This window comes from Bos taurus, chromosome 9 (assembly GCF_002263795.3).
Source record: "Bos taurus isolate L1 Dominette 01449 registration number 42190680 breed Hereford chromosome 9, ARS-UCD2.0, whole genome shotgun sequence".
Lineage (NCBI taxonomy): Eukaryota > Metazoa > Chordata > Mammalia > Artiodactyla > Bovidae > Bos > Bos taurus.
Genome location: NC_037336.1, coordinates 37,838,942 through 37,848,650, shown reverse-complemented (window position 1 = coordinate 37,848,650; position 9,709 = coordinate 37,838,942). Strand labels below are relative to the sequence as shown.

General features: G+C 42.4%; 1 long non-coding RNA gene across 1 annotated transcript in view; it reads left to right on the top strand.

Annotated features, from left to right (window-relative positions):
* The first annotated feature begins 340 nt into the window (after window positions 1-340).
* Window positions 341-9,709, top strand: part of LOC132346223 (uncharacterized) — a 323,066-nt gene continuing 313,697 nt past the window's right edge. Inside the window, exon 1 of the long non-coding RNA XR_009496013.1 lies at window positions 341-514. This is a non-coding gene — a long non-coding RNA (uncharacterized lncRNA). The remainder of the gene's footprint in view (window positions 515-9,709) is intronic.

Sequence of the window (9,709 nt, the reverse complement as noted above, 5' to 3'; positions counted from 1 at the left end):
AATCACATCAGACATAAGAGAAAATAGCTAGGATGTAAAATGAGCTAAAGTAGTTGCTTAAACACATCTTAGCAAACTGGTTGTTATAATTTTTCACATTGACCATAAGAGGCGGCTCTCTAATTGAACAGGGTTCAATCAGGAAGGCTCTGTCTGAACAGGCCACCCAAGATGGCCGTTCTCTTGCTTTCTGTACATCTGCTGCTTGACCAGCACCAGCTACGTCTCCATCCTACTCACATGACTGACCTTCCTACATACTTGCCGGCGACCGGTCTGGTAATTGTTCTAACCTTTAGAATAGAGCACCTCCATCTGATAGCTTTTCAAAGGGGCGGTGAGGAGCGTCCCGATTAGTCTCCCTGGTAACCCACTAGCCAACCGGTGGTCAATTCCCCCTATAAATGGTAACCTTCCCCCTCCCCGCCAGAAGCGAAGGTTGCCGCCATGTTCTGCCCTGTCTGCCATCTGCTGCACACAGTGGAGTGTCACTCCAGGAACTTGCTTCAGACGTGTAAGTTCCCCATCCATGAAGCCATTGATGTCTCTTTTGCTGACTCTGGGCTTTTTTCCTGGTTTTGAAGCTGTGGGGTGCAGCCCAGGCGACCCAGGAAACTCCCGTGAGCACCGAGATATTGGGAAATAAGGATGAGGAACGGAAAGCTGCGGGGGCATCCACTAGTGTTTGGGGCCGGCAAGTTCCAGAGGCGATCCCAAAAGTTGCAAGGGAATCCCAGGGTGGCTGTCCACTAGTATATGGGGCCCTGGGGTGTCTGTCCTTGATTAGTGGGGAACGAAGAAGTGCAAAGAGCTCATAGACACCCCTAGGGCTATTGGGGAGATGTTGGCCACTATTACAGGGGGGAAAAGTGGCTGCAGCTGTGGGTTGGCTGTTTTTGTATTAAGGTCATAAGGGCTGAGCTAATAGCTGAAGCAAATGTTGACTTGAATGATGATTTTTTTGTTCTGAAATGAAGCATGTGAATGTGAGTGAATGATAGCTATTATTATTGTCTATTATTGTTATTTGTTGACACTAAATATTTAGAAACTGAAAAAAAAAATCCCTGAAAATGTCCTTGATGGGACTCTTCCAATTCTAAAACTGGTTTTTGTATATTCTGTCTCAGAAGTTAGCTTTCTAAAAGGAATTGGTATGTCTTCTCTGGTGCCTTCAAGATGTAAGTGATCTACCTGGGCTCTCAGGAACTTTAACCCTGGAGAATGTAGGCAAAAAAGAGGTCTTTTTAAGCTCTATTAGGACAACTGAGATGGAGAAGGCGATGACACCCCACTCCAGTGTTCTTGCCTGGAGAATCCCAGGGACGGGGGAGCCCGGTGGGCTGCTGTCTATGGGGTCACACAGAGTCGGACACGACTGAAGTGACTTAGCAGTAGCAGGACAACTGAGAGATCTGTGTCTATATAGGTACATGTATGTCTATGTATATGATGCGTCTCTGCCTCCAGATGGTGTTGCCAAGATTGGTTTGCGGATGAGCTATAATTGGTGTAAAAGAAATTAAGCACTTATAAATTTTCAGAAATAAAAAAGAGATTGGTGAGAGGTTTTAAGAGTTAAGATTATAACCACTTGTAATTCTAATCATTGTAACCAAGTTTCTTTATTGATTACATTGTGATCAGGTGTTTAACTCTGCCTTTTTAAGTCTTGGCATTCATAGAAAATTACTGTTGTACTCTGAAGCTTTTGCAAAAAGTGCTTCATCATTAAGGACATTCGTAGAAAGGACTTTTTTTTCAAGTATGGGTCTCTGATAAATTTTGGATCTGAACTGCTGAACTGGGTAAGAAATTAGAGAATCCTAATGAAAAACCTTTAGTTCAGTTTAGTCATTCAGTCGTGTCTGACTCATTGCGACCTCATGGACTGCTGCACGGCCAGGCTTCCCTATCCATCACTAACTCCTGGAGTTTATTCAAACTCATGTCCATTGAGTTGGTGATGCTATCCAACCATCTCATACTCTGTCATCCCCTTATGCTGGCGCCTTCAATCGTTCCCAGCATCAGGGCTTTTTAAATGAGACAGCTCTTCACATCAGGTGGCCAAAGTATTGGAGTTTAAGCTTCAATATCAGTCCTTCCAATGAATATTCAGGACTGATTTGCTTTAGGATTGACTGGTTGGATCTTCTTGCAGTCCAAGGGATTCTCAGAGTCTTCTGCAACACCACAGTTCAAAAGCATCAATTTTTTCACACTCAGCTTTCTTTATAGTCCAACTCTCCCATCCATACATGACTACTGGAAAAACCGTAGCTTTGACTAGATGGACGTTTGTTGGCAAAGTAATGTCTCTGCTTTTTAATATGCTGTCTAGGTTGGTCATAGCTTTCCTTCCAAGGAGTAAGAGTCTTTTAATTTCATGGCTGCAGTCACTGTCTGCAGTGATTTTGGAGCCCCCAAAAATAAGGTCAGCCACTGTTTCCACTGTTTCCCCATCTGTTTCCCATGAAGTGATGGGACCAGGTGCCATGATCTTTGTTTTCTGAATGTTGAGCTTTAAGCCAACTTTTTTACTCTCCTCTTTCACTTTCATCAAGAAGCTCTTTAGTTCTTCTTCACTTTCTGCCATAAGGGTGATGTCATCTACATATCTGAGGTTATTGATATTTCTCCTGGCAATCTTGTTTCCAACTTGTGCTTCAACCAGTTCCAGCATTTCTCATGATGTACTCTGCATAGAAGTTAAATAAGCAGGGTCACAGTATACAGCCTCGACGTACTCCTTTTCCTATTTGGAACCAGTGTCTTGTCCATGTCCAGTTCTAACTTGCTTCCTGACCTGCATACAGATTTCTCAGGAGGCAGGTCAGGGGGTCTGATATTCCCATCTCTTGAAGAATTTTCCACAGTTTGTTGTGATCTACACAGTTAAAGGCTTTGGCATAGTCAATAAAGCAGAAATAGATGTTTTTCTGGAACTCTTGCTTTTTCAATGATCCAGCAGATGTTGGCAGTTTGATATCTGGTTCCTCTGCCTTTTCTAAATCCAGCTTGAACATCTGGAAATTCACGCTTCACATATTGCTGAAGCCTGGCTTGGAGAATTTTGAGCATTACTTTACTAGCGTGTGAGATGAGTGCAGTTGTGCAGTAGTTTGAGCATTCTTTGGCATTGCCTTTCTTTGGGATTGGAATGAAAACTGACCTTTTCCAGTCCTATGGCCACTGCTGAGTTTTCCAAATTTGCTGGCATATTGAGTGCAGCACTTTAACTGCATCATCTTTCAGGATTTGGAATAGCTCACCTGGAATTCCATCACCTCCACTAGCTTTGTTCGTAGTCATTCTTCCTAAGGCCCACTTGACTTCACATTCCAGGCTCTAGGTGAGTGATCACATCATTGTGATTATCTGGGTCGTGAAGATCTTTTTGGACAGTTCTTCTGTGTATCCTTGCCACCTCTTCTTAATATCTTCTGCTTCTGTTAGGTCCATACCATTTCTGTCCTTATTGAACCCATCTTTGCATGAAATGTTCCCTTGGTATCTCTAATTTTCTTGAAGAAATCTCTAGACATCGGAAAACCTTATCACTTCATAAAAAGTTAACAGAAGCATTGGTTACTGAGTGAACTGTGAAAATGATTATAATTTTGTCTGGAATATTACTGGTTTTGAATTGTGTTTGCCAGAAACAAGGGAACTCTTCCCATCAAATTGGTTATGACTTAAAGCAATTTGGTAAACTACACCTGTGGGTAAAACTGAAACATTTTTCTTTTCTCTCTGCCTGGTCCCTCCAGAAATTTGAGACTCCCATTCTGGGCAGCCTCAACAGGTAAATGGGAAAAACTGTCTTCCTGGCATGAGTTGGAATCTCAGTATTTTGGGGACCTCGAGAAGAAAGAAATCCACTGAGGTGGGGTCTGATGGCAAGCATTTAACATGGATTCCCTGGCTTTGGAAATTCAGTCTGAGATTCCTTCTGAGGAGTTCTACCATAGCTAGTCTGGAGGAGCCTATACGGTCAATTGACCAGACTTATTTTGCAAACAAATTTATCTTAATTTGGCTGTGTTTGGTGGAGGGTAATTTTTGAAAGAAAAATACTATGTTTTAGTGGATATTAAATTTGAGTTCCTTTAATGGAAGTCTGTATTTACAAAAGCTCTTGTGTCAGTCATACTTTCATCCTGATGTTCAGGATGAAAAAATTCTCTAGTGAAGTTGTCACAGAGCACAATACTCATGATATGTAACACTTCTTGCTTTAAGTCTACTGCTAAAAACACATGTATAATATTTGTGTAGCAACTTGGTGTAACTGATAAAATGTACATCCTCTGAAATGTTTCCCAATCAGCATACCTCTGAACTTGTTCATGTTATCTGATCACTTTCCCTGCACTGTGTATACCTAGACAGATACAAAGACTGCCTCACCTAAAGGGACATGATCTGCACCTAGGGCTGAAGGCTGCATTTATCCTGGCTTCAAGGTCCATGTACTTTGGTCTATCAAAAGGTTTACAATCAGAGAAATGATGGAAAAATTTTCACATGTGGAGATATGGGAAAATAATTCTGGTTTACCCATGGTTTAGCTTAAACTCTACTGACTAGAGTAGCCTGCTTTGTGGCCTACTGAACATGTATTGTACATCTCCTTTGGCTATTGAGGAGGGGGATTCTAGAAAGTCAAAATGGAGTAGCTGTGATTCAGATTATTAACATGATTTTAGACACATTCCTGTATTACTGAAAACTTAAGTTTTCTGAACTGTGTTGCAGACAGCAGGTGTGGTATTATTTTGGGATGCTGTTACTGCTTGTATTTTGCTTAATAGTCATGATCTTCCCTATGTTGTGCCTGTTAGATGTCTTACATTTCGTCCCTAGCCTGAGCAGAGGAAATCTATTTGAGGACTGAGTGGCAGCAATGGCCTCACTGTGAAATGAGTCTAATTGCTGGGTCTATAGCAAGATGAAATTAAAAGATGTTTACTCCTTGGAAGGAAAGTTATGACCAAACTAGATAGCATATTAAAAAGCAGAGACATTACTCTGTCAACAAAGGTCCATCTAGTCAAGGCTATGGTTTTTCCAGTGGTCATGTATGGATGTGAGAGTTGGACTGTGAAGAAAGCTGAGTGCCGAAGAATTGATGCTTTTGAACTGTGGTGTTGGAGAAGACTCTTGAGAGTCCCTTGGACTGCAAGGAGATCCAACCAGTCCATCCTAAAGGAGATCAGTCCTGGGTGTTCATTGGAAGGACTGATGTTGAAGCTGAAACTCCAACACTTTGGCCACCTGATGTGAAGAGCTGACTCATTTGAAAAGACCCTGATGTTAGGAAAGATTGAAGGCAGGAGGAGAAGGGGATGACAGAGGATGAGATGATTGGATCGCATCACCGACTCAATGGATATGAGTTTGAGTGAACTCTGGGAGTTGGTGATGGACAGGGAGGCCTGAAGTGCTGCGGTTCATGGGGTTGCAAAGAGTTGGACATGACTGAGCAACTGAACTGAACTGAGAGCAAGATGGCATGGTTTTCCTCCTCTGGACTTCCATGAAAAATTGATTTGGTTAATGTGACTGTGTGGAGGCAACTGACAGCAGGGGGAAAAACCTCTCACCATCTTCCTGTCCCACATGCCAGTACACCAGAAAGGCCCATGTTGGTGAATATTACTTGTACAACTGATGGCCCATGAGTCCCTGGGGTTATGCTGTGTGGAGCGAAATAGGTCAGCTTCTGGACACACGCATTCAACTTGTGGTATTAACTCTTTTTTTTTTTTTTTTTTGGAAAGACCTAAAGGTCCATCTAGTCAAGGCTATGGTTTTTCCAGTAGTCATGTATGGATTTGAGAGTTGGTACTATGACTGCTGACTCTTGGCTAGGCCACCAGGATGTTTTAAAGCTGGGACCTTCCTCTTCTCATAGTCATGGCTCTGTAAAAACAAGGAGTGGCCTTACCTTCTTTATAACTGGACAGGACACTGCGGCACTGACTTGCTTTCCACTGACCCAATAAGTGCTTGACTCCAAAATTTTCTGACATCCTGGTTAGTGACTGTTCTTAGTATATGAGTTATCTTACTTTTGATACTCTCTGGCTGCTGCTGTCTGTATTGTATTTGTGGTATCTGGTTGTAGTGACTCCCCTACATATCTGACCTGAGGGATACCACAAAAGAGGGCTGGACCCAGATTATGAGGGTGGTGCAGGGTATGTAGGGGTGGAGTGAATGATCAGGCCATCCAGGATGGCTGTTATCTTGCTTTCTGTATATCCACTGCTCAACCAGCACCTGCTTCACTTCTGTCTACTCACATGGCTGATCTTCCTATATACTTCCCTGAACTCAGCTGGTAATTGTTCTTAGCTTTAGATCAGAACATTTCCCTTTGATAGCTTTTCAAAGGGGCAGTGAGGAGCATGCCCCTCGCTAGTTTCCCTGGTAACCCATCAGCCAATTGGTTGTCAATTCTCCCTATAACCTCTCCCCCAGCCATATCCTACCTTCTGTCTACTGCACTTAGTGGGATGTTGCTCTGGGACCTTGCTGTAGACATGTAAGCTCCCCATTAATGTCTCTGTCTCTGACTCTGGCCTTTTTGGTCTTGAAGCTGGGCCAGTGGGGTGTAGCTCAACAGGCTCCTTGGAGCTAAATAATTTTCAACTTCGTTAAATGTCTTGTAGACATTTAGTATGTCTAAGGTGCTCTCTACATGATGCATTGCAGGTTGTTCTCTCAGCATGTGTGAAACACTGTTTGCTGGGCCCCACTAAGACACAGGGGGATACATTGGTGAACTAGAGAGCATTTACTGCCCTCCAAGAAAACAGTCAGTCTCTGGAGTCAAGAGAGGGGTGAGGGCTGAGATACTGCCAAATAGAGAGTGCTGTGGGGTTGTACTGGAAGGGCTTAAAAGGTCATGAAGTCTTTGGTGAGAATGTAAAATCTAAGACAAATAAATTTGTAGGAAGGCCACCAGTTAGCTAATCAAACAGGATGATGATTAAAAGGGCCTGTGATCCAAATTTGTACAAAAGGAGGTAAAACATTCCAAAGTCACTTAGAGACACTTAAGCGATTTGTAAATTTGCGCAGAAGACCGTGAGAGAATGCAATGAGCAAAGCTTACTTATCCCAGTGATTGTGCTGGGGCTCTGTTACACAGGCTTTTGTGCATCACTGCATTTTCCAAGGGTTAGTGAGTCAACTTTTCTTACTGCAATGAAAAATAAATTCTTGGTGTCACATAACCTATAGAGAAAAACCAAGTAAGTTCACTTGAGAATGCTGTTCAGTTCAGTTGCTCAGCCATGTCTGACTCTTTGCAACCCCATGGACTGCAGCACGCCAGGCCTCCCTGTCCATCACCAACTACTGGAGTTTACTCAAACTCATGTCCATTGAGTTGGTGATACCATCCAACTATCTCATCCTCTGTCATCCCCTTCTCCTCATGCCTTCAGTCTTTCCCAGCATCAGGGTCTTTTCAAATAAGTCAGTTCTTCGTATCAGGTGGCCAAAGTATTGGAGTTTCAGTTCATCATCAGTCCTTCCAATCAATATTGAGGACTGATTTCCTTTAGGATGGAAATCAGTTTCTTGCAGTCCAAGGGACTCTCAAGAGTCTTCACCAACACCACAGTTCAAAAGCATCAGTTCCTCAGCGCTCAGCTTTCTTTATAGTCCAACTCTCACGTCCATACACGACTACTAGAAAAACCATAGCTTTGACTAGACAGACTTTTGTTGGCAAATTAATGTCTGTGCTTTTTAATATGCTATCTAGGTTGGTCATAATTTTTCTTCCAAGGAGTAAGCGTCTTTAAATTTCATGGCTGCAGTCACCATCTGCAGTGATTTTGGGGCCCCTCCAAATAAAGTATGTCACTGTTTCCCCACCTATTTGCCATCAAGTGATGGGACCAGATGCCATGATCTTCGTTTTCTGAATGTTGAGCTTTAAGCCAGCTTTTTCACTTCCCACTTTCACTTTCATCAAGAGGCTCTTTAGTTCTTCACTTTCTGCCATAAGTAAGTGTGGTGTCATCTGCATATCTGAGGTTATTGATATTTCTCCCAGCAATCTTGATTCCAGCTTGTGCTTCATCCAGCCCAGCGTTTCTCATGATGTACTCTGCATAGAAGTTAATAAGTAGGGTGACAATATACAGCCCTGACGTACTCCTTTCCCAATTTGGAACCAGTGTCTTGTCCATGTCCAGTTCTAACTTGCTTCCTGACCTGCATACAGATTTCTCAGGAGGCAGGTCAGGGGGTCTGGTATTTCCATCTCTTTCAGAATTTTCCACAGTTTGTTGTGATCCACACAATCAAAAGCTTTGGCATAGTCAGTAAAGCAGAAATAGATATTTTTCTGGAACACTCTTGCTTTTTTGATAATCCAGTGGATGTTGGCAATTTGATCTCTGGTTCCTCTGCCTTTTCTAAATCTAGCTTGAACATTTGGAAGTTCACAGTTCACGTACTGTTGAAGCCTGGCTTGGATAATTTTGAGCATTACTTTACTAGCGTGTGAGATGAATGCAATTATGTGGTAGTTTGAGCATTCTTTGGCATTGCCTTTCTTAGGGATTGGAATGAAAACTGACCTTTTCCAGTCCTGTGGCCACTGCTGAGTTTTCCAAATTTGCTGGCATATTGTGTGCAGCACTTTCACAGCATCATCTTTTAGGATTTGAAATAGCTCATCTGGAATCCCATCACCTCCACTAGCTTTGTTCAGTGATGCTTCCTAAGGGTCACTTGACTTCACATTCCAGGATGTCTGGCTCTAGGTGACTGATCATACGATTGTGATTATCTGGGTTGTGAAGATCGTTTTTGGACAGTTCTTCTGTGTATCCTTGCCACCTATTCTTAATATTTTGTGCTTCTGTTAGGTCCCTACCATTTCTGTCCTTTATTGAGCCCATGTTTGCATGAAATGTTCCCTTGGTATCTTTAATTGTCTTGAAGGGATCTCTAGTGTTTCCCATTGTATTGTTTTCCTCTATTTCTTTGCACTGATCACTGAGGAAGGCTTTCTTATTTCTCCTTGCTGTTCTTTAAACCCTGAATTCAAGTGGGTATATCTTTCCTTTTCTCCTTTGCTTTTTGCTTCTCTTCTTTTCACAGCTATTTGTAAGACCTCCTCAGACAGCCATTTTACTGTTTTGCATTTCTTTTCCTTGGGGATGGTCTTGATCCCCATCTCTTATACAGTGTCACGAACCTCCATCCATAGTTCTTCAGATGCACTATCAGAAATAATCCCTTGAATCTATTTTTCACTTCCACTGTATAATCATAAGGGATTTGATTTAGGTCATACCTGAATCGTCCAGTGTTTTTTCTTACTTTCTTCAATTTAAGTGTGAATTTTGCAATAAGGAGATCATGATCTAAGCCACAGTCATCTCCTGGTCTTGTTTTTGATAACTGTATAGAGCTTCTCCATCTTTGGCTGCAAAGAATATAATTGATCTGATTCGGTGTTGGCTATCTGGTGATGTCCATGTGTAGAGTCTGCTCTTGTGTTGTTGGAAGAGGGTGTTTGCTATGACCAGTGCGTTCTCTTGGCAAAACTCTATTAGCCTTTGCCCTGCTTCATTCTGTACTCCAAGGCCAACATGATTTAGGAAAAGCACCTAATTTTGAAAATCTTCCTATTTTATTCATTGGGTGTTGTCTGCTTTCTGCCAGGCACTGTGGT